The sequence below is a fragment of the Coffea arabica genome, chromosome 6c, assembly GCF_036785885.1.
Source record: "Coffea arabica cultivar ET-39 chromosome 6c, Coffea Arabica ET-39 HiFi, whole genome shotgun sequence".
Lineage (NCBI taxonomy): Eukaryota > Viridiplantae > Streptophyta > Magnoliopsida > Gentianales > Rubiaceae > Coffea > Coffea arabica.
In genome coordinates, this window is record NC_092320.1 from 36,747,900 (window position 1) to 36,769,955 (window position 22,056).

The following is a 22,056-nucleotide window of genomic DNA, read 5'->3' on the forward strand; positions in this document are numbered from 1 at the left end:
CACTTCACCAAAGTAAGTCTTCAAGCTTGGATCAAACACTTGGAGTTGTAGGAACTCTCTCACTAATTCAGATTTTTTTCTCTCTTGATTGTTGTTCTTGGTTTGCTAGAGTAAGAAAACAAGTTTATGGAGCTCACTCTCTCTCTCTCTTGAAGCCAAGAAATTCGGCCAACACAAGAAAAGAAAAGGCCTTGGCTAGTTTAAATAATCTTCTAATCTTGGTTCCAACAAAATACTTGGCTAGGATTTTGCCACATGTCCACATACTTGTCCAACTCTCTCTTAATCTTTGACTAATGGTGTCTTAACCTTTCCAAATGCACCAATCATTCTTTAACACCTCTAACTAATCTTTCCAAATGCACCAATAAGATTTTAACACCTCTAACTAACCTTTCCAAATGCACCAATAATATTTTAACACCTTTAACTAATCTTTCCAAGTGCACCAATAAGATTTTAACACCTCTAACTAACCTTTCCAAATGCACCAATAATATTTTAACACCTTTAACTAATCTTTCCAAGTGTACCAATCATATTTTAGCACCTATAATCCTACATGTAAGATTTCTACCACTAATATAAAGACACTTGGTAAAATGTAAGTGGTGCATTAATTAAAATTATGTTAAAAAAATGTTTTACTACAAGTAAAAGGAATAAAGTGTAATGCATGAAAATTATTGTAACACCTAGAAAAGCAAATGTAATGGCATATAATATATGATTTAAATCCTAGAATAAGGCAATTAATTTGAGGAAATTGTGTTTTAAAAATGAGGGTTCTCACACTCTCTCCCCCTTAAAAAATTTCGTCCTCGAAATTCTCACCTTCATCATTGAATAGCTTAGGGTATTTGGCACGAATGTCCTCTTCCACTTTCCAAGTAGCTTCCTCCACCTCATGGTTTCTCCACAAGACCTTTACCAAGGGTATTTGCTTAGTCCTCAATTCCTTCACTTTTCGATCTAATATTTGCACTGGTCTTTCCTCGTAGGTTAGAGATTCATCAATGTCAATTTCCTCTGGTTTCAGTATATGAGTGGGATCTGGATGGTACTTTTTCAACATGGACACGTGAAATACATCATGAACCCTGGATAGACTTGTTGGTAACTCCAATCGATATGCCACGTTTCCAACTCGTTGAAGGATTTTGAAGGGTCCTACGTATCTTGGATGAAGCTTCTTTCCTTTTCCTGCCGTGAGACTTCGAAGTGGCGTAACCTTCAAGAATACCTTGTCCCCAACCTCAAACTCCAAGTCCTTTCGTCGATTATCAGCGTAACTCTTTTGTCGACTTTGCGCTGTCTGAAGCCTCTGACGTATCACTTTCACTTTCTCATACGCATCCTCGATCCATGGTACTGCAACTGGGTCTAAAACTCTTCTCTCTCCTACTTCATCCCAAAATATTGGTGATCGGCACTTTCTTCCATAGAGAGCTTCATACGGTGCCATTTGTATTGAAGAATGGTAACTATTATTGTATGCAAATTCAACCAGAGCCATGTATTGTCCCCAACTTCCACCAAAATCTAGAATACAGGTCCTCAACATATCTTCAAGTGTTTGAATGGTCCTCTCCGATTGTCCATCAGTTTGGGGATGATAGGTAGTACTAAAATTCAGCTTGGTCCCTAAAGTTCCTTGTAATTGTTGCCAAAAACGAGACACAAATCGTGGGTCTCTATCAGACACAATGCTCACAGGGATTCCATGTAACCTCACAATCTCATCCATGTATAATTGGGCCAATTTCTCCATAGAATATTTCATATTTACGGGTAAGAAATGAGCAGACTTGGTCAACCTGTCTACTATTACCCAAACGGCGTCGTGACCTTTCTGGGTACGGGGTAATCCTGATACAAAATCCATAGTAATATGTTCCCATTTCCACTCGGGGATCTCCAGAGGTTGCAGAAGACCTGAAGGCTTTTGATGCTCAGCTTTCACTTGTTGGCACACCAAACATTTTTGGACAAACTGAGCAATTTCTTTCTTCATCTTATCCCACCAATACAACCTTTTCAAATCTTGGTACATTTTATTACTTCCAGGATGTACTGTATACTTGGACCGATGTGCCTCTTCCAAAATATCCCTTTTTATCACCTCATCTTGTGGTACCACTATTCGATCTCGAAATTTCAAGATACCTTCGAAACTCACGGTAAAGTCTTGTAACTCTCCTTTTTGCACTTTTTCTGTCCACTTTTGCACCATCCGGTCATTCCTCTGAGCCTTTTTAATTTGGTCCAACAAATCAGATCTTACTGTAATATTGCAGAAAATTACACTCTGTCGGTCTAATTGCGGGTTCCATTCACTCACTTCCTTCAGCAAATTCCATTCCTTAGCCATCAATCCAGCTATTTGCACTTGTCGGCTTAAAGCATCCGCTACTACATTAGCCTTGCCTGGGTGATAATTAATGGTACAGTCATAATCTTCAAGAAATTCCACCCACCGACGCTGTCTCAAGTTTAACTCCTTCTGAGAGAATAGGTATTTCAAACTCTTATGGTCGGTATACACCTCAAAAGTCACTCCATATAAGTAATGCCTCCACTTCTTTAATGCAAAAACTACAGCGGCCAGTTCTAAGTCATGAGTGGGGTAATTTCGCTCGTGGGGTTTTAACTTCCTAGAGGCATAGGCAATTACACTCCCGTTTTGCATTAGAACACATCCCAAACCTTCCCTTGAGGCATCCGTATATACAGTAAAACTATCTCTCCCATTTGGTAAAGCTAAAACAGGTGCTGACGTTAACCGTTTCTTCAATTCCCGAAAACTAGATTCACACTTAGAATTCCAGACAAATTGACCATGCTTTTTGGTCAGGTCGGTTAAAGGACCGGCTAACTTGGAGAAATCTTTGATAAACCGACGGTAATACCCGGCTAAACCTAGAAAACTACGGACCTCAGTCGGGGTTTCCGGGTGCTTCCACTCAGCTACAGCTTCCACCTTTACTGGATCCACAGAAATTCCATCTTTAGATATTATATGTCCTAGAAAAGAAACTTGCTCCAACCAAAACTCGCATTTGCTAAACTTGGCAAATAACTGATGTTCCCTTAAAGTCTGCAAAACTATCCTCAAATGCCGTTCATGTTCCTCTCGAGTCTTGGAATACACCAAAATATCATTGATAAATACTACAACAAATTGATCCAAGTAGGGTTTAAAGACTCGATGCATTAAATCCATAAATGCAGCAGGGGCATTTGTTAAACCAAAGGGCATCACTGCGAACTCAAAATGACCATATCTGGAATTAAAGGCAGTCTTCGGTATATCCTCTTGCCTAATTCGTAACTGGTAGTAACCTTGCCTCAAGTCCAACTTAGAGAAAACTACTGCTCCTTGTAGTTGGTCAAACAATTCTTCAATGTGTGGCAATGGATATTTATTTTTCACCGTAACATCGTTTAAGCCACGATAGTCAATGCACAGTCTTAAACTACCATCCTTTTTCTTAACAAATAATACCGGTGCTCCCCACGGTGACTTACTTTCTCGAACAAACCCTCGCTCTAACAGATCTTGCAACTGCAGTTTCAACTCCTTAAGTTCGGCGGGGGCCATTCGGTATGGCGTTTTTGCAATAGGAGCAGTTCCAGGTACTAAATCGATCTTAAATTCTATTTCCCTTTCTGGTGGCATCGATTTCAACTCATCGGGAAAGATATCAGGAAATTCATTCACTACTAAAACATCCTCCAGCTTCACTTTATCTCCAGGAGTATTAATTAAGAAGGCTAAGTAGCCTTGCGCCCCCTTACTTAACAACTTTCTGGCTCGGATTCCCGAAACAAGTGCAGACGAGGCTAACCTACCTCTCACATCCAATCTTAAAGTTGCCTCTCCGGGTATCGAGAATTCCACCACCTTTGTTTTACAGTTCAATTGGGCGTTATAACGGGCCAACAAATCCATGCCTATAATTACATCGTACCCCTTAAGGTCTAAACTTATTAAGTCACCCACTAACTTCCGTTCTTCTACCCAAATCTCGCAATTTCTATAGACCATATTGGTAACTAGGCTTTGATCCCCAGTAGGTGTTTTCACTTCTAAATCATACGGCAACTTAACAGGATTCACAGCAATACCACACATAAAGGCAGGATTCACAAAAGAATGGGTTGCCCCAGGGTCAATCAAAAGTTTAGCTAAGCGGTGGAATATAGGGATCGTACCTTCCACTACTTCCGAGGAATCCGGAACTCGCCGGTGGTCCAAAGCAAAAACCCTAGCAGAGGTTTTGGGTCGACTAGTACTGGCTGTAGGTTGCTTAGGGTTTGACTTTTCCGACTGGGTACCCCCGTTCCCGTCACGATTCTTGACAGGGCAAGTGGCAATCTGGTGTTCAGAACTTCCACAAACAAGGCACTTTTTCAACTTTTTCCAGCAATTGTCTTCGGTATGATTTGGCTTACCACAATATCCACAGCTTACACGTGTGGTGGGTGCGGGAACTCCTAGGGAGACAGTTTTCTGTTGTCCCTGTCCCCTTCCACCTTGAGCTCCTCTAGATGAAGCTCCACCTCTTGGTGTCCCCGCAATTCGGGCTCCACTCGTACCCTTTCCAAACTTCGGAGGTGGCACATTCTGATCACTTCGGCCAGGAGTACTAGTAGATGCACCACGCTTCTTAGCCTGAAAGGTCCGAACTTGAGATCGGGCCTGCTCCACACGTTGAGCCTTTTCAAGCGCATCTTTAAAGGTGTCAATTTGAGCGGCAGCCAAATCCTTTTGGATTTCTACATTCAAACCTTGTATAAACCGCCTTATACGCTTTTGCTCACTTACCACCAATTCTAGGGCAAACTTGGAAAGTCGGGTGAACTGCGTTTCATATTCTGCCACACTTGAAGTGCCTTGGCGCAGTTTAATGAACTCATCCTCTCTTTTCTCCTGAATTAAGGGTGGAAGGAATTTCTCATTGAATTCCCTCGTGAAGTTTAACCAGGTACGTGGAGTTTGCTCCCTTTCCCACTTGGCCCTTACTACGTTCCACCAGGAACGGGCCGCGCCTTCTAGCTGGAAAACGGCAAAGGTAACTTGCCTCTCTTCAGAGTAATGCAACGCGGCGAATATATCCTCCATTCGCTCGAACCAATTCTCGGCAACTTCAGGTTCAGGTCCTCCAAGAAATTTTGGAGGAGCAAACTTTTGAAACCGCTCCAGGGCCCTATCCTCGCCTACTTCGGGGTCCCTTTGTTGGTTACCAGGTACTTGACCCTGCTGGTCAACCAAGCGGGCCAACAAATCAGTCATTCGATTAATAGCTGTTGCTACTTGGTCCCCTCCATCACCTCGGGGTCCCTGGTTTTGATTTGCCACCGAACCTTGTTCCTCCCCTTGATCCTGGACATGCCTGGGTTCTCGTCCACGGCCCCGAGTACGCCTTTGTCTAGTCTCCATTATTACTCAGTGGCGTAGTGCCCAAGTACGATAACTAACCGGGTAAGCAATATGATATATGATAGATGCTCATATGAAAAGTCAAGTAAGAAATGAAAATCGAAAACACGACAAGCAAGTGAAATGCACTGTAGTTAAAATTAATGATGGAATAAAGTCAAAGGTCAAAAGTCAATAGTCAACAGTCAATAGTCAAAGATCAAGATCAACAGTCAAGGTATTATACATTAAAAGACTCATAGCAGTCATTTACAAGCTAACGAAACCAAAATAGCAAGTACGAGTCCCAAAAGTACAGATATAGTCATATCAAGCAAAACCTAACACGAGTAGTCAAAAGGAGCTATACAACCACCAGGTCACCACATCCCCTAACCTGTCTATGTACAATGTCAAAATCATCCACTATCCTAGCCTAATCGTGAAGACCTAGTCAACGGCGGGACTAGCTGACCCCCCAGCCTCAGTAGGTTCATCTCCTGAACTAATATCCATATAAGAAGCCTCATCGCTTGCTTCTCCTAGAAGGTCGTCACAAACATTCAGAATGGACTCCGCCCTAGTCCTCACCTTCATTGTCCTAGTCACCATGCGTTCTTGAGTTTCCTCCAACTGTGCGCAAAGGTCGTCAATCCTTGGGCCCTATCCTCGCCTACTTCGGGGTCCCTTTGTTGGTTACCAGGTACTTGACCCTGCTGGTCAACCAAGCGGGCCAACAAATCAGTCATTCGATTAATATCTGTTGCTACTTGGTCCCCTCCATCACCTCGGGGTCCCTGGTTTTGATTTGCCACCGAACCTTGTTCCTCCCCTTGATCCTGGACTTGCCTGGGTTCTCGTCCACGGCCCCGAGTACGCCTTTGTCTAGTCTCCATTATTACTCAGTGGCGTAGTGCCCAAGTACGATAACTAACCGGGTAAGCAATATGATATATGATAGATGCTCATATGAAAAGTCAAGTAAGAAATGAAAATCGAAAACACGACAAGCAAGTGAAATGCACTGTAGTTAAAATTAATGATGGAATAAAGTCAAAGGTCAAAAGTCAATAGTCAACAGTCAATAGTCAAAGATCAAGATCAACAGTCAAGGTATTATACATTAAAAGACTCATAGCAGTCATTTACAAGCTAACGAAACCAAAATAGCAAGTACGAGTCCCAAAAGTACAGATATAGTCATATCAAGCAAAACCTAACACGAGTAGTCAAAAGGAGCTATACAACCACCAGGTCACCACATCCCCTAACTTGTCTATGTACAATGTCAAAATCATCCACTATCCTAGCCTAATGGTGAAGACCTAGTCAACGGCGGGACTAGCTGACCCCCCAGCCTCAGTAGGTTCATCTCCTGAACCAATATCCATATAAGAAGCCTCATCGCTTGCTTCTCCTAGAAGGTCGTCACAAACATTCAGAAAGGACTCCGCCCTAGTCCTCACCTTCATTGTCCTAGTCACCATGCGTTCTTGAGTTTCCTCCAACTGTGCGCAAAGGTCGTCAATCCTTTCTTGGCCCTCAACATTATCATACTCGAGCTCTTTAATCTGCTCGGCTTGCATCTTATTGGCTTCCTTTAGTCGTTTCACTTCGGCTTCAAGCCTAGCATTATCCCTGGCAAGCTCCTTACGCTCTTTTACTACCGCCAATACCACTTCATTAGGGTAGCCATAAATATGACGGCACTCGCAACGCCTATAGCGGTTTGACGGGCTCCAATAAACTCTAGATCCTCCATGTCGGATTTGATACTTAATCACGGGTAGGGCTCCTTGGGGCTTCTCACCAACAGGACTATTACTATGGCCGCTAGGTCCGTCCATCCTACATAAAAGTGTAGATAAACTTTAGTACTTTTAAGGGAATTAATAAAATAGAATCCTTAAGTCGGAAATTTCTAATTCGCCCAGGCTAATTCAAACCTAGGCTCTGATACCAACTGTGACAGCCCCACCTCTCCCTAGGGCGAACCCTAGAGTATCAGCGGACTGCCTGCCCAGCTCTCGCCGGGACTCAGTCGATCAAAGAACTAGCAACTCAAAATAACTGGGAAAAATAGCTTCAAATTAAATCATACGACCCTAATAACACATAACTATCAATCAACTTTCAAAACTTAATACGGCAAGCTAAGAGTCACATTTACCATTCCATACTACGAATTACATGACATAAGTCAACTTATAGACTCAAGCTTACAAAAGTAAAAGTAAAGTCATCTTAACAAAAGTTACAAGTTCAAGCAAAACAAAGCTAAGAAAGCTCTTGACCGTTAGTCCATCCCCGATCTGTTAAGGAAAACAAAGGGAGTGGGGTGAGCTAAAGCTCAGTGAGGTTCCAAGTAAAGCAAGTAAACACATAGCCAAATTAAGGCATAGAATAATTCAAATAAATACCGTATGATACAATAACAATTAACCACAATTCAATTCAAGGATACGGGTGGCTTTCAAAAGCCAAAATCCCCTTGAGCTTGATCATAAATGTCTTCGTTGACACTCCGTCAACACTTGTATACACAGAATATTAAGTCCGTAGAACACCACTTTCACCTGCCTCCGTCCACCAATCAACCCTCCACCGGGCCCGCACTTCATAAACAGTAGTTAGGTAATACTCGAGTATACTGGTTTCAGTGAACAGTAAACAGTCCTTAAGGTTTATCGGCCTTCTCGACCAAGCCCTGGCCGGCTCGATAGAACCGACTCACCTATGAGGTTGGGTACCCAAACAGTAGTAGTAGTTGATGGGATATCACCCAAACAACTCAAGAACAATCACATATAGAGGATTCACATTTCACAATAGCAGTATACAGAGCCTCAATGGAAAGTAAGGGAGGACGAGTGCGATAAAGTACACACTCGCCTCTAATTTTATCAAATCAGGGTTTGGCTCAAACAGTCGTAAATCAAGTATTCAAATATTTCACATAAGCAGGTAGCAGGTAGTGGAACACTCACCTGTCAATCAAAAGAAGCAATCGATGTCAAACGTCTTAGTTACGGTCACCTTCGTTTCCCAAACCTAGGGCAACGAGCGAAATCGTTAACAATTAGATTCATGCCCCACTAGGTTAGGCTTAATAAGAGACCAAGTGAGTAGTCTAAGCTACTTAATCCGTCATGCAAACAAGGTCCAAACCATGGTAAAAGTTCATGAGAAAACAGGTTTAGAAGGTGCATGAAAGTTTGGCAAAAGAAAAGTTCCAATTATGCTTAAGGATTTCTTCTCGGGTTGCACAGTCATGCCCTGGCAGTCTTAGGAAAACGGTCATAACTCACTGTAGAAAAGTCGAAATTAGGTACCGTCAGTGGCGTTGAAAACTAGATTCGATGGGCTTTCCAACGGTACCAAGATCACACTGTGGTTCGTCTCCTATCAACAACAGTAATTCAGACAAGGTGGCTGTTTTTCCAACCCTGGATCAATATTAATCCTATACCAAACTACTATAGTTCTAGGGCTAACTCATTAGTTTTGATTCAAATTCACCCAATTCACTCCTCAAGTGATCATATATAAGGATTCAAGTCACTTAGAATCAATGGAGTTTACAATATAACATACAACATGATTTAAGGTAGCCATAATGATCCCATAACCACAAGAATCCCAAAACAGTCTACTAATGGTTCAAAATCACCACTTTACTTGCTTCAACTCCATTCCAACTTGCTCATAGGCTTAACCAATAGTTAACCTAGTTTATTAGGCTTGATGAGGACAAAATTTAACAGCAAAATTGAGGGAAAATCCCTCCTACAAGAACCGGCCAGCCTAGACAAAGCAACCAGCCCATACTTTTCAACATTTGTTCAATCTTCACCCTTACATGTTTTCTACTCAATCGTCATATCAAGTGGTAGTTCTAGCTCAAAAGAGGTTTAAAACATAATAATACCTCATAAACAAACATGAATAAGAATCAAACATTTCATCAAACACTTGGTATACATACTAAGAAACCTAGCTACTACTTGTTTACTTCAGGAAACTAACTCAACATCTCAACCAAACAACTTATATGTTTGCTATTAACAATTCAAGTGCATGATCTATCATCAAAAACCAAGATTTAAAGGACATATACCTCTCTTATAGTGAGCTTGCACCACCAAATCACTTCACCAAAGTAAGTCTTCAAGCTTGGATCAAACACTTGGAGTTGTAGGAACTCTCTCACTAATTCAGATTTTTTTTTCTCTTGATTGTTGTTCTTGGTTTGCTAGAGTAAGAAAACAAGTTTATGGAGCTCACTCTCTCTCTCTCTTGAAGCCAAGAAATTCGGCCAACACAAGAAAAGAAAAGGCCTTGGCTAGTTTAAATAATCTTCTAATCTTGGTTCCAACAAAATACTTGGCTAGGATTTTGCCACATGTCCACTTACTTGTCCAACTCTCTCTTAATCTTTGACTAATGGTGTCTTAACCTTTCCAAATGCACCAATCATTCTTTAACACCTCTAACTAATCTTTCCAAATGCACCAATAAGATTTTAACACATCTAACTAACCTTTCCAAATGCACCAATAATATTTTAACACCTTTAACTAATCTTTCCAAGTGCACCAATAAGATTTTAACACCTCTAACTAACCTTTCCAAATGCACCAATAATATTTTAACACCTTTAACTAATCTTTCCAAGTGTACCAATCATATTTTAGCACCTATAATCCTACATGTAAGATTTCTACCACTAATATAAAGACACTTGGTAAAATGTAAGTGGTGCATTAATTAAAATTATCTTAAAAATATGTTTTACTACAAGTAAAAGGAATAAAGTGTAATGCATGAAAATTATTGTAACACCTAGAAAAGCAAATGTAATGGCATATAATATATGATTTAAATCCTAGAATAAGGCAATTAATTTGAGGAAATTGTGTTTTAAAAATGAGGGTTCTCACACGGAATATGAGAGTCAATTCACCCGCCTGTCCAAGTTTGCGCCGGAGCTAATCATGACTGAGCAACGACGGGTTAGGCGCTTCATTCAGGGTTTGAACGTTGAGATCCAGAAAGACCTCGCGGCGGCTCAAATCACTACGTTTAGCGAGGCAATGGAAAAAGCCCAACGAGTTGAAAGTGCACGGCTGCAGGTCCGAAACTTCCAGGCTAAGAAGCGTGGTTTTCCTGGGAGTACGTCTGGACAGGGTGAAAAGAGCACTCCCTCTAAATTTGGACGAGGTACGGGTGGTGGTCGACAATCTGGCTCAGGCAGAGGGACTCCATTCAGGGGTGGTCAAGCTGGACAAGGACAAAGGGGCAATGTTCAGAGTGGCTCGGCTTCGGCACCTCGCGGTCCCTGTGGGCACTGCGGGAAAGCAAACCACACCGAGGATAACTGCTGGAGGAAACAGGGTAAATGTCTGCGGTGTGGAAGTGCGGACCATCAATTAGCTACTTGTCCGGTCCTGAAACAAGATGGAAAGGGGAGCCAACCATCGTCGAGGGCCAATACTAGACCAGCGAAGGGAGATGGGTCCAAACCTAAGGTGCCGGCTAGGGTGTATTCCTTAGAGCCCCATCAGGTTCCAGAATCTTCTGAGGTTGTAGAAGGTACGATCCCTATTTTCCACCGCTTTGCCAAAGTTTTAATTGATCCTGGTGCCACTCATTCGTTTGTTAACCCTGATCTCATGTGTGGCATCGATATAAAACCTGCTAGTTTACCATATGACCTAGAAGTTAGTACACCTACGGGGAATCAACGTTTGGTGACTAGTATGGTTTATAGGGATTGCGATGTATGGGTAGGTGAAAAGAGATTTTTAGGAGACCTGATTAGCTTGTCCATTAAGGGGTACGATGTGATTCTGGGTATGGACTGGCTAGCCAAATATAACGCCCAACTGGATTGTAAAACGAAAATAGTAGAATTTCGCATTCCCGGCGAGGCAACCTTAAGGTTGGATGTAAGGGGTAGGTTAGCTTCGTCTGCTCTAATTTCGGGCATTCGAGCTAGGAAACTGATAAGTAGAGGGGCGCAAGGATTTTTGGCCTTTTTGATTAATACCCCTACGGATAAGTTAAAAGTGGAAGACGTGGCTATAGTGAGGGAATTCCCGGATGTATTTCCTGATGAGTTAGTAGCTTTACCGCCGGAAAGGGAGATAGAATTCCGAATAGACCTGTTGCCTGGAACCGCACCTATCTCGAAAACCCCTTACCGAATGGTGCCTGCAGAACTTAAGGAGCTTAAGTTGCAGTTACAAGATCTTTTGGAGCGGGGATTCATTCACGAGAGTGAGTCTCCTTGGGGAGCTCCTATCCTATTTGTGAAGAAAAAGGACGGAACCTTGAGGATGTGCATTGACTACCAGGGTCTAAACAATGTTACGATCAAGAATAAATTTCCACTGCCCCACATCGACGAGTTGTTCGACCAGTTGCAAGGAGCAGTGGTCTTCTCCAAGTTAGACCTCCGACAGGGATACTACCAGTTGTTAATTAGGAAGGAGGATATTCCGAAAACTGCTTTCAATTCAAGATACGGGCATTACGAGTTCACCGTTATGCCCTTTGGACTGACTAATGCTCCCGCCGCCTTTATGGACCTGATGCATAGGGTTTTTAAACCCTATCTAGACCGATTTGTCGTTGTGTTCATTGATGACATTTTGGTCTACTCTAAGACACGCGAAGAGCATGAGGAGCATTTGAGGGTGGTATTGCAGACGTTAAGGGAACATCAACTGTATGCGAAGTTTAGTAAATGCGAGTTCTGGTTGGAGAAAGTAGCATTTTTAGGTCACGTGATCTCCCACGAAGGTATTTCGGTGGACCCGGCGAAGGTTGAGGCCGTGACAAATTGGAAGAGACCAGAAACCCCCATGGAAATTCGTAGCTTTCTAGGGCTAGCTGGGTACTACCGAAGGTTTATTAAGGATTTTTCCAAACTGGCAGGACCTTTAACTGACCTGACGAAGAAACATGGTCAATTTATCTGGAACGCCCGATGTGAATCAACTTTTCAGGAACTAAAGAGAAGGTTGACCATGGCTCCGGTACTAGTACTGCCAAATGGAGTGGACGGATTTGTGGTGTATGCAGACGCGTCGCGAGAAGGATTGGGGTGCGTATTGATGCAGAACCGGAATGTAATTTCTTTCGCCTCTAGGAAATTGAAGCTTCACGAGCAGAATTATCCGACTCACGACTTGGAACTAGCCGCAGTTGTCTTTGCACTGAAAAAGTGGAGGCATTACCTATATGGGGTGACCTTCGAAGTGTATTCGGATCACAAGAGCCTTAGATACCTTTTCTCCCAGAAGGAATTGAACATGAGGCAACGAAGGTGGATGGAATTTCTGGAGGACTACGACTGTACAATCAACTACCATCCGGGAAAGGCAAATGTGGTAGCAGATGCTTTGAGTCGTAAGGTGCAAGTAGCAGGATTGATGATTAAGGAGTGGGATTTGTTAGAATTTGTGTGCGAGTGGAGACCCTGTCTTGGAAGCCATAAGGTGATATTTAGTGTGACGCCCCGAAAAAAATGAGTTTGAGAACCCGGAAATTTTCTAATTTTCTAGGGTTTAATTTTTTTAACGCCCGCCTTTTCTACATTTTCTTGATTAGAAAAATTTCCCAGATAAAGTTTATGAGCAAAAATAGTTTTAAAATGATTTTTCTAGTATCGGTTAGTTTTTGAGAAATTAAGAGCGTATTTTGGACGTGGGACCCGCTAGTGCGGTAAATGCATTATATTTTTTACAACTTGTTGGAATTTTGTATTAAGTGATATTATTTTACAAGGTGCTAAGAGATAATTAGAGGTTACTTAGATGGTTTAATCTTGGAGAGACAAAAGGATAAGATTAAAATCCTAGAGGACCATTTGTCACCTAACTATTGAACCTTGACTTTGACTTGGACTTGTCTTAACCTTTACTAAACCAAATTTTGACCCAATTTCTTCCATTTTTATTGTCTTGGCCGAAATTTTTGGTGAGGAAAGAACAAGAGAGGGTTTCTTCAACTTCAACTTCAATTCTTGCTCAAATCTTGAGTTCCAACCGATTAAATTGCAAATCACTCCATAAAACTTGCTAGCTAAGGAAGATTGGAGCTCTTGGTGGAGTTATTTGGAAGGTTAAGGTGCCTAGTTGTTCTCTCTCTTCTATTGTTAAGGTGAGTGGTGATTGAACTTCCTCCTACACTTAATGAAGCTTAAGTTATGCCTAGTGGGAGCTAAAGTGCTGAAATTTGTGGTTTATTTCTTGGTTTGAGATGAATTGGTGAAGTTTTTGATTTATTGATGATTTTTCTGGTTTAATTTGATCATGATGTTGTGGCTGTCCATGATGGTTGGAAATGATGTTTAATAACTCTAGTAGGTGTAAATGATTGGTAATTGCAACCAATTTTGGGTTTGGAAGGAATTTGAGAAAGTTAGGGTTTTATATCCCCAATTCTGTCCAGTTTTGTATCTCATGGTTAGAGGCCGAATTGGCCTTGGCTTAAAACATGCAAGTTGTAGGTATTGATGTTTTAAAGGTGCCTGTAAAATTTCAGGTCAATTGGAGTAGTGTGGAGTGAGAAAAGTCGGAAATACTGAGACTAGTCTGGGAAGGGGTGCTGCGAACAGGGTTGCCTTTTCACTCAATTTGACCGTGACTTTTCACCCTGATCCTCACCGAATTAGATTTTGGCCAAAACATGAAAGTTGTAGCCAAGGCTATAAAATAGTTTCCTGTAAATTTTCAGCTTGATCCAACCACTGTAGCATGTGAAATGACCGAAATACCCTTGACTGTTTTTGAAACCTGTTTCGCGCCCAGATTTTTGTTTTCGTGTAGTCTTCCATTTTCGATCATGAAAATGCACGATTTGGCCTTTGAGGTCTTCTGATGAAATGTAGCTTGATGTATTAGGTACCATATACCTTTGGAATTTCTGGATTTGGACTTGTAGAGCCTGAGTTATGATGTTTCCGCTAGAATGCGTTTTGGTGAATCTGTTTTACGTTTTTGATGTGGTATCTTGCCTTTTTGACCTGTTTGCACTCGAAACTGGGTTGAGTGACCTTCTGTAATATTGTAGCCCCGACTCTTAGCTTCGAAACGGTGGGTCTTTCACCTTCATCCGACAATCGTAGCGCCTTTGGTACAATTACCGCAAAATGACGTCAAAACTATTTTTCTGGTTTTGAGCTTAACTTTCATTTCCGGACTTTTCCCTAGCTTGACTTGTGCTAGTACTACTTGGAGCTTGCTGAATGGCTATTGGATGAACTTATTTGTGTGACTTTGGAACTGGCTGAGGAAATAATGAAGCCATGATGGCTGGGAAAGTAAGCAAATTTAGGGGAAGTGCTATCCGAAGTTTTAAAGGGTTTGATTGCTTTGAGTTTGTGATCTAAGACTTGGATTTGAGCAAGGCAATGTTATATGATGGATGATTTCTGAGCCATGGAGGTGAGTGACCTCAAACTACTTCTAAAGTTATTTATGAACCGTTTCTTACATTATTTACTTTTGAACTGTTTCCAAAGTTACTTTTGAAATGTTTTCTTGCATATCATACGTGCTGGCATGTGAGTGTGCCTTGTTTGCTATATTTCTTGACTTCATGACTTGTATTTTGGTTGATAACGTGTTAAACGCTTATAATGATTTCCAAAACAAGTTTTCGAGGCGAGTGTGTACTTTATCGCACTCGACCTCGATAAATGTGAAATTTTCGATTGAAATGTTACTTGCGCATGAATGTAAGCCTTTTGGGCTGAACTGGCCATTGCCCCTTGTTACCGGTCGTCTTGAGCCAGAAGCGGACTCGGTCAGGCGATTAGGAACTTGGGTGAACGTTTGGTATACTCGAGTATTACCTATGTAGGTTGGTGGAGCCTGGCCAAAAGCCAGGGACGGGGTGAATGAAATGAAATGAATGACCAAATGAGCGAGGAAATGTCAGGAGAATGAATGTATCCTTTCATGATTGTTACTATCGCTTCCCATTGTAAATGTTTCTTGAATTATTGATAATCCATATTTACTGTTTTGCAAATGATGTAGTTGTTTCCGGATTTATCATTTAATTTATGACATCATTGCTATATGACATCATTGAAATGAACTATCGTGAAACCGAGTTGATTAATGATTTTCTGGTTACTCGCTGAGCTTTTAGCTCACCCCAAAAACTATTTTATTCCCCTCCACAGGGCTCGTGGCGAAGGAAGGACTTGTAGTACTTGTGCACGTGTATGGATGGCCTAAACTTTGTACAATTTTGGATTTGGAATCATTTTATGTATAGTTGGGAATTGTTTCCGCTTCGCTTTTGATATGTAAATTTTGGAGAATTTGATGTATATTGGAGATTTACATTGTAGTATTTGAGATTTATCTTGTATTTATTTGAGGACTATAGTGAGCGACTGAGTCCCGGCGAGAGCTGGGCAGGCGGCCCGCCGAACCCTGGGGTACGCCCTAGGGAGAGGTGGGGCCGTCACATTTAGCAATGTTAGGGTGGCCTCCACTCTACTGTAACGTCTTAAAGAGGCACAAAAAGAAGATTTGATGGTACGAAAGTGGAGAGAGAAAGTGGAAAAGGAAGAAACTACGGACTTCAATTTGAGTCCTGAGGGTATTTTGAAGTATCGAAACCGAATAGTGGTACCGAGGGAAGAGTCGATGAAAATGGAGATTCTGGAGGAAGCTCATCGGTCGAAGTATACAATCCATCCGGGCAGCAGCAAGATGTATCAAGACCTGAAAGGAACCTATTGGTGGGACAATATGAAGAGGGAAATCGCTCAGTACGTGCAGAAATGTCTCATTTGCCAACAGGTGAAAGCAGAGCATCAAAAACCATCGGGTTTGTTACAACCCTTGGAGATACCCGAATGGAAGTGGGAAAACATCACAATGGACTTTGTTTCAGGATTACCGAGGACACAAAGGGGACATGATGCCATTTGGGTGATCGTTGATCGATTAACCAAATCGGCCCATTTCTTGCCGGCGAACATGAAATATTCAATGGACAAACTGACCCGACTGTACATGGACGAGATAGTAAGGCTACACGGTGTTCCTATGAGCATCGTCTCCGATCGGGATCCACGGTTTGTATCTCGATTTTGGCAGAAGTTTCAAGAAATTTTGGGGACTAAACTCAATTTGAGCACGACCTACCATCCTCAGACGGATGGCCAGTCGGAACGGACCATTCAAACTCTCGAGGACATGCTACGAACTTGCATTCTGGACTTTGGAGGCAACTGGGGTCAGCACATGACCTTAGTAGAGTTTACGTACAACAACAGCTTCCATTCGTCGATTCAAATGGCTCCGTACGAAGCTCTCTACGGACGCAAGTGCCGGTCACCGATTTACTGGGACGAAGTTGGCGAAAAGAAAGCACTGGACCTGGCAACCATTCCATGGATGGAAGAGGCTCAAGAGAAGGTCAAGTTGATACGGCAACGACTTCAAACAACTCAGAGTCGACAAAAGAGCTATGCAGATAATCGAAGAAAAGACTTGGAGTTTGAAGTTGGAGACTACGTATTTCTCAAGATCACACCCTTACGAAGTCTTACAGCGGGTAAAGGAAAGAAGCTTCAACCGCGGTACGTCGGACCCTACAAGATTCTTCAGAGGGTTGGAGCGGTCGCATATCGATTGGAACTGCCATCCAGTCTCTCTCGAATCCACGACGTGTTTCACGTCTCGATGCTAAAGAAGTACCATCCTGACCCATCCCATGTATTGCAACCGGAGGATATCGAAGTAGATGAATCACTGGCCTATGAAGAGAAACCGGTCCAAGTGCTCGATCGAAAAGTCAAAGAGCTCAGAAACAAGCGGATTCCGCTAGTGAAGGTGCTATGGAGAAACCACGGAGTTGAGGAAGCTACCTGGGAGATGGAAGAGGAAATGCAAAAGAAATACCCAAACCTTTTCAGGAATTAAGGTGAGAAATTTCGAGGACGAAATTCTTTTAAGGGGGAGAGAGTATGAGAACCCGTAAAACCCTAATTATTTTCCTAGGGTTTAACCGCTTGAATAGCATGTTTTCTGCGTTTTCTGGCTTAGAAATAGTTTCTTGGTGGATTTTATGAGCAAATATAGTTTTTAGATAATTTTTCTAGTATTGAAGAGTTTTTGAAAAATTGAGGATAAATAACGGACGTGGGACCCACTAGTGCGAAAAGTTCGGAAAAATTCGGCCAATTAGGTTAAATTCCGGATGCTGTGTGAAATTTATCGGGTGCTAAGAGATAAGTAGAGTGTGTGATATGATTGATGTGAGAGGAAAAAGAAAAGATAAGATTGCATTTAATGAGGTGACACTTGTCACCATTAGAGTGGACATGGCTTAAGAAACACTATTCATTTTTTTTTGACTTTTGACCCATTTGATTAAATATCTTTAAAATTCACAAAAAAAATTACCATTTCTTACCTCTTGTTGGCCGGCCATCTTGAGCAAGGAAGGAAGAAGAAACTCTTCAAGTTCTAGCTACTACTTGGTGCAAATCACCCAAAAACATTTGCTTACATCCATTTCTACTCCATAAAATCTTTCTAGTTGGTGATAGTGGTTGGTTTGGTGAAGTTTTCTTGAAGAGTTAAGGTGGTCTACAACTCCTCTTCTCTTGTTTCCTAGGTAAGTGATGATTAAACATCCTACTACACTTAATGATGCTTAAATGGTGCCTAATTGGACCTAAAGTGATGGATTATGTGATTTATTTCTTGATTTGAAGTGATGTAGTGAAGTTTTTATTTTTTTGAGGAATTTTCTGATTTAATATGAATGTGATGTTGTGATCATCTATGATGGTTGATAATGAGGGGGAAAGACTCTAGTAGGTGTGAATTAGTGATAATAGCAACTAATTTTGGCTTTGGAGTGAATTGTGAAATGTTAGGGTTTCAAAACCCCTAATTCTGTCCGGTTTTTTATCATAGGGTTAGAGGCCGAATTGGACTTTCCTAAAAACATGAAAGTTGTAGGTATTGATGAGTTTGAAGTTCCTGCAAAATTTCAGGTCATTTGGATTAGTGTAGAGTGAGATATGTCTATTTTACCGTTGCTGTTCTGGGTTGATCAGAATGCGAAAACTGCACTTGTAATTGGCCATTTTGACTGGAATTGCTTTGGATTTGGATGTTGGTGTCTTCTGATGAAATGTATCTGGATGTCTTAGCTACCATATGACTTTGGAATTTCGGCATTTGGACCTGTATAGACTGAGTTATAGTAATTACAGCATAATGTGATTTGTGAACCTGCAATTACGGTTCAGGTTGTGGTATTCTGCATTTTTGGCCTAGTTGTGCTAGGATTTGGACTGAGTGGCCTTCTACATTGTTGTAGCCCTGTTCCATAGCTTCGAAACGGTGGGTCTTACACCCCCATCCGATAATCATAGTGAAATTGACGCCATTACCGCAAAATAAGGGCAAAACAGTTTTTCTATTCGGGGCCAAGACTAATGCTATTTCTAATTTCTGGTTTGCTATCATGCTTATTTATGCATATGAGACCCTATTGGGGTTGTGTTCAGCATTGTTTTATGAATCGTTATCGAGTCTCATTGTATTTGCTTGCTTGTTCTAGGAGGAAACGGTGGTGCACGACGTTCGTTTAACGACGGTGCATGAAACATCATTTTCTCACTTGGTGAGTATACTACTCACTTAATTGTTACTATGTGGCTTTGCTAAATGTATATGTGATGCCTTGAAGGCTTACTTGGATATTGGAATTGATTAAGGTGAGGGTGTACTTGACCGCCCTCACCCCTTTTGATAGTATCACTGATTAGCTACCGTTTTACTGCATTACTGAACTTGATATATTGGTTGGTGAATTCCATTTCATGGAAACTGCTTTGGTGTCGTTTGGACGAATGTCCAACGGCCTTACTGTATTACTGAGCTCAACCCCGTTTGGTAGTCAATTGGATCGAGCCGGCGAGGGCTTGGTCGTGAAAATTGTCATGCCACGGGGACTGTACTGAGGAACCTTGTAGTAATGAGACTCTTGGTTCCGGTATACTCGAGTATTACCAAAAGCTACTGAATTGGAGTGCGGGCCCGGTTGGGGTATGTTGGGTGGAAGGAATGGAAGTGAAGTGAGGTCTACGGTCGTGTATTCCTAAACATTGACGGAGGGTCAATGAGATTGGATCATGATTGCAAGCGTGGAAATGGGCTCTTGAGAGCCAACCGTATCCTTTCACTGATTTGATTTACTTTCTAATTGCATACTTGAATTGAATGGTTATGCTTATGTGATCATAGCTGCTATTGTGATAGTTGCTCACTGGGCATTTAGCTCACCCCGTTTCTTTTGTTTTCCTTACAGGAATGTGACTTTTGGAATGAATTTTGTTAAATGGTTGCCGAATGAACTAGATGAATGCCTCTTTTGTATTGTATATAAAATGGGACCCTAAATGTATCATTAGGGCCGTTTTCGCTTTTGTTTTGGCAACCCACATATGTAGTGACTTTTGTATCACTTTTAAAGGCCATTGTGGCTTGTAAATGGTAAATGTTATGTTGTATATGTATTTCGATGTTTGGTTGGGTTTCGGACGGGTCGGTTACTATTCATGGCCGACTCTGGATTTCATTTCTTTTATTTTGGGTTATTTTGCCCTTTTGCCTTGTTTGCGCGCATTATAAGTTTCAGAACGTGATAGATCGCTTTATACTGCACCGTTAGTCCTGGCGAGAGCTAGGCAGGCAGTCCGCTAACCTCTTTGGTTCGCCTTAGGGGAAGGTGGGGCTGTCACATATATTGCCATTAAAATCTCAAGTATATAATAAAACACCATAAAACCATCATTTAAAGAATATTTACCTCTCTTGTAGGTAACTTGAATCACCAAATCAATCCACCAAAATGAGAGCTTCAAGCTTGAATCAAACACTTAGGGTTGGAGGAAAATTTCTCTCTAACTCAAGATCTTTCTCTTTGATTTTTCTCTCAAGATCAAACTAAGTTTAGAAAGCAAGAAAATGGAGTTTCTCTCCTTCTTTGGTGGGCTTAAGAAAGTCGGCCAAGCTTAGGAAAGAAAAGCTCCAAGATGGTTTAAATTCTTTCTAACCTCTTGGTCAAACAAGATCCATGGCTAGGGTTTTGCCACTTGGCTCCATCCTTGTCCAATCCTTTCTTAATCTTTGACTAATGATACACTAACCTTTCCAAATGTACCAATAATTCTTTAACACCTCTAATCCTACATGTAAAGTCTCTACCACTAATATAAGGACACTTGGTAAAATGCAAGTGATGAATTATTTAAAACCAATCCAAGTAAATGTTTTACTTCAAGTAAAAAGGAAATGAAATGGAATACATGAAAATGTTGTAACACATAGGAAATATCATGCAATGGCATAGAATAAGTGATTTAAATCCTAGGGTAAGGCAAGTAATTTTGAGAAATTGTGTTTCAAAGTGAGGTCAATACAAGGGAATTATTGTAACACATGTAAAATGCAATGCTAGGGCATATAATGAGTGGTTTAAATCTTAGGACAAGGCATGCAGTTTAGGGAAATTATATTTTAAAGTGAGGGTTCTCACAAATAGGCCCCTTGTCTCGCCAAGCCACACTTAATCAATAGGGGCGCATGATCAGATTGTCCCCGTGCAAGGTGCAGCACTCTTGATATAGCATATAGCTCGGCCCGTTCGCGATTAACCAACACCCGATCCAAACGCTGCCACATAGTCGCATTCGTCCATGTAAACGACGCCCCTTTGAAATCTACCGAGACAAGGCCACAATTAAAAATCGTTTGATTGAACTCCTCCATGTTTTGAGCATTCGGCGGTGCCCTCCCAGTCGCTCGGAGGCCTCCGAGATAATGTTAAAATCCCCAACAAATAACTAGGGTCCTTGGCGTGAACTCGCTAAACCCTCCATGGCACTCCAGACAGGCTGTCTAGCTACCCCCGTGCATCGAGCATAGACTACCGAGAGAAAGAGGGTACCAGTTAGAGAGTTGAACTCCATATCAACCAACTGGTCCACAAAAGTGGTAAATGAAATAGTGGGAGCAAGGTCCCATAAGACCTAGATCTTGCCATCCACAAAGGAGGCTGCCGACTTACAACCTACAAACTGTTTCACAAAATCTAATCGCCCCTCATCAGACATACGTTCCAACAAAACTAGAATTTTTGCATTAAAATCAAACTTCATCTTTTTTAAGTATCGGAGCGAGTCCATCTTTGATGCACCTCGTATATTCCATACCAGAAAATTAATTGGACCTAGCATTGGAATGAAGAGCATACCTCTTGTGAGTTTCCCCACCCATCGCGTTTAGTTTTGGGAGCCTGCCCGTTCCTTCCGTCCCAACTTTATTGTCCAAATGGCTCAGGAGCTGCACATCCAGCAACTCAGAATTCCTCCCATTTTTCTCCAGGCTGCCAGTATGCTCCAACCGACGTGTCAACTGCACTTGCATGGCTCGAATGCCTCGGATGCCTCGGATGCCTCTCCACGCACTGGCTAAGTGACACAGCGCCTCTCAGATTCTTGGCTCTCTTCTCCCCTACCTCATCTCCTACCCCATCAAGAACCCCAAATGAGTTGCTGAGTTGTAGTTGAAACGCCATTAACA

General features: G+C 41.7%; 1 long non-coding RNA gene across 1 annotated transcript; it reads right to left on the reverse strand.

Annotated features, from left to right (window-relative positions):
• Positions 1-7,716: 7,716 nt before the first annotated feature.
• LOC140008596 (uncharacterized) lies at positions 7,717-9,569 on the reverse strand. The gene is made up of 3 exons (XR_011816100.1): positions 9,540-9,569; positions 8,410-8,473; positions 7,717-7,734 (listed from the first exon to the last, which is right to left on the reverse strand). It is a non-coding gene; the product is annotated as an uncharacterized lncRNA (long non-coding RNA).
• Between the last annotated feature and the right edge of the window lie 12,487 nt (positions 9,570-22,056).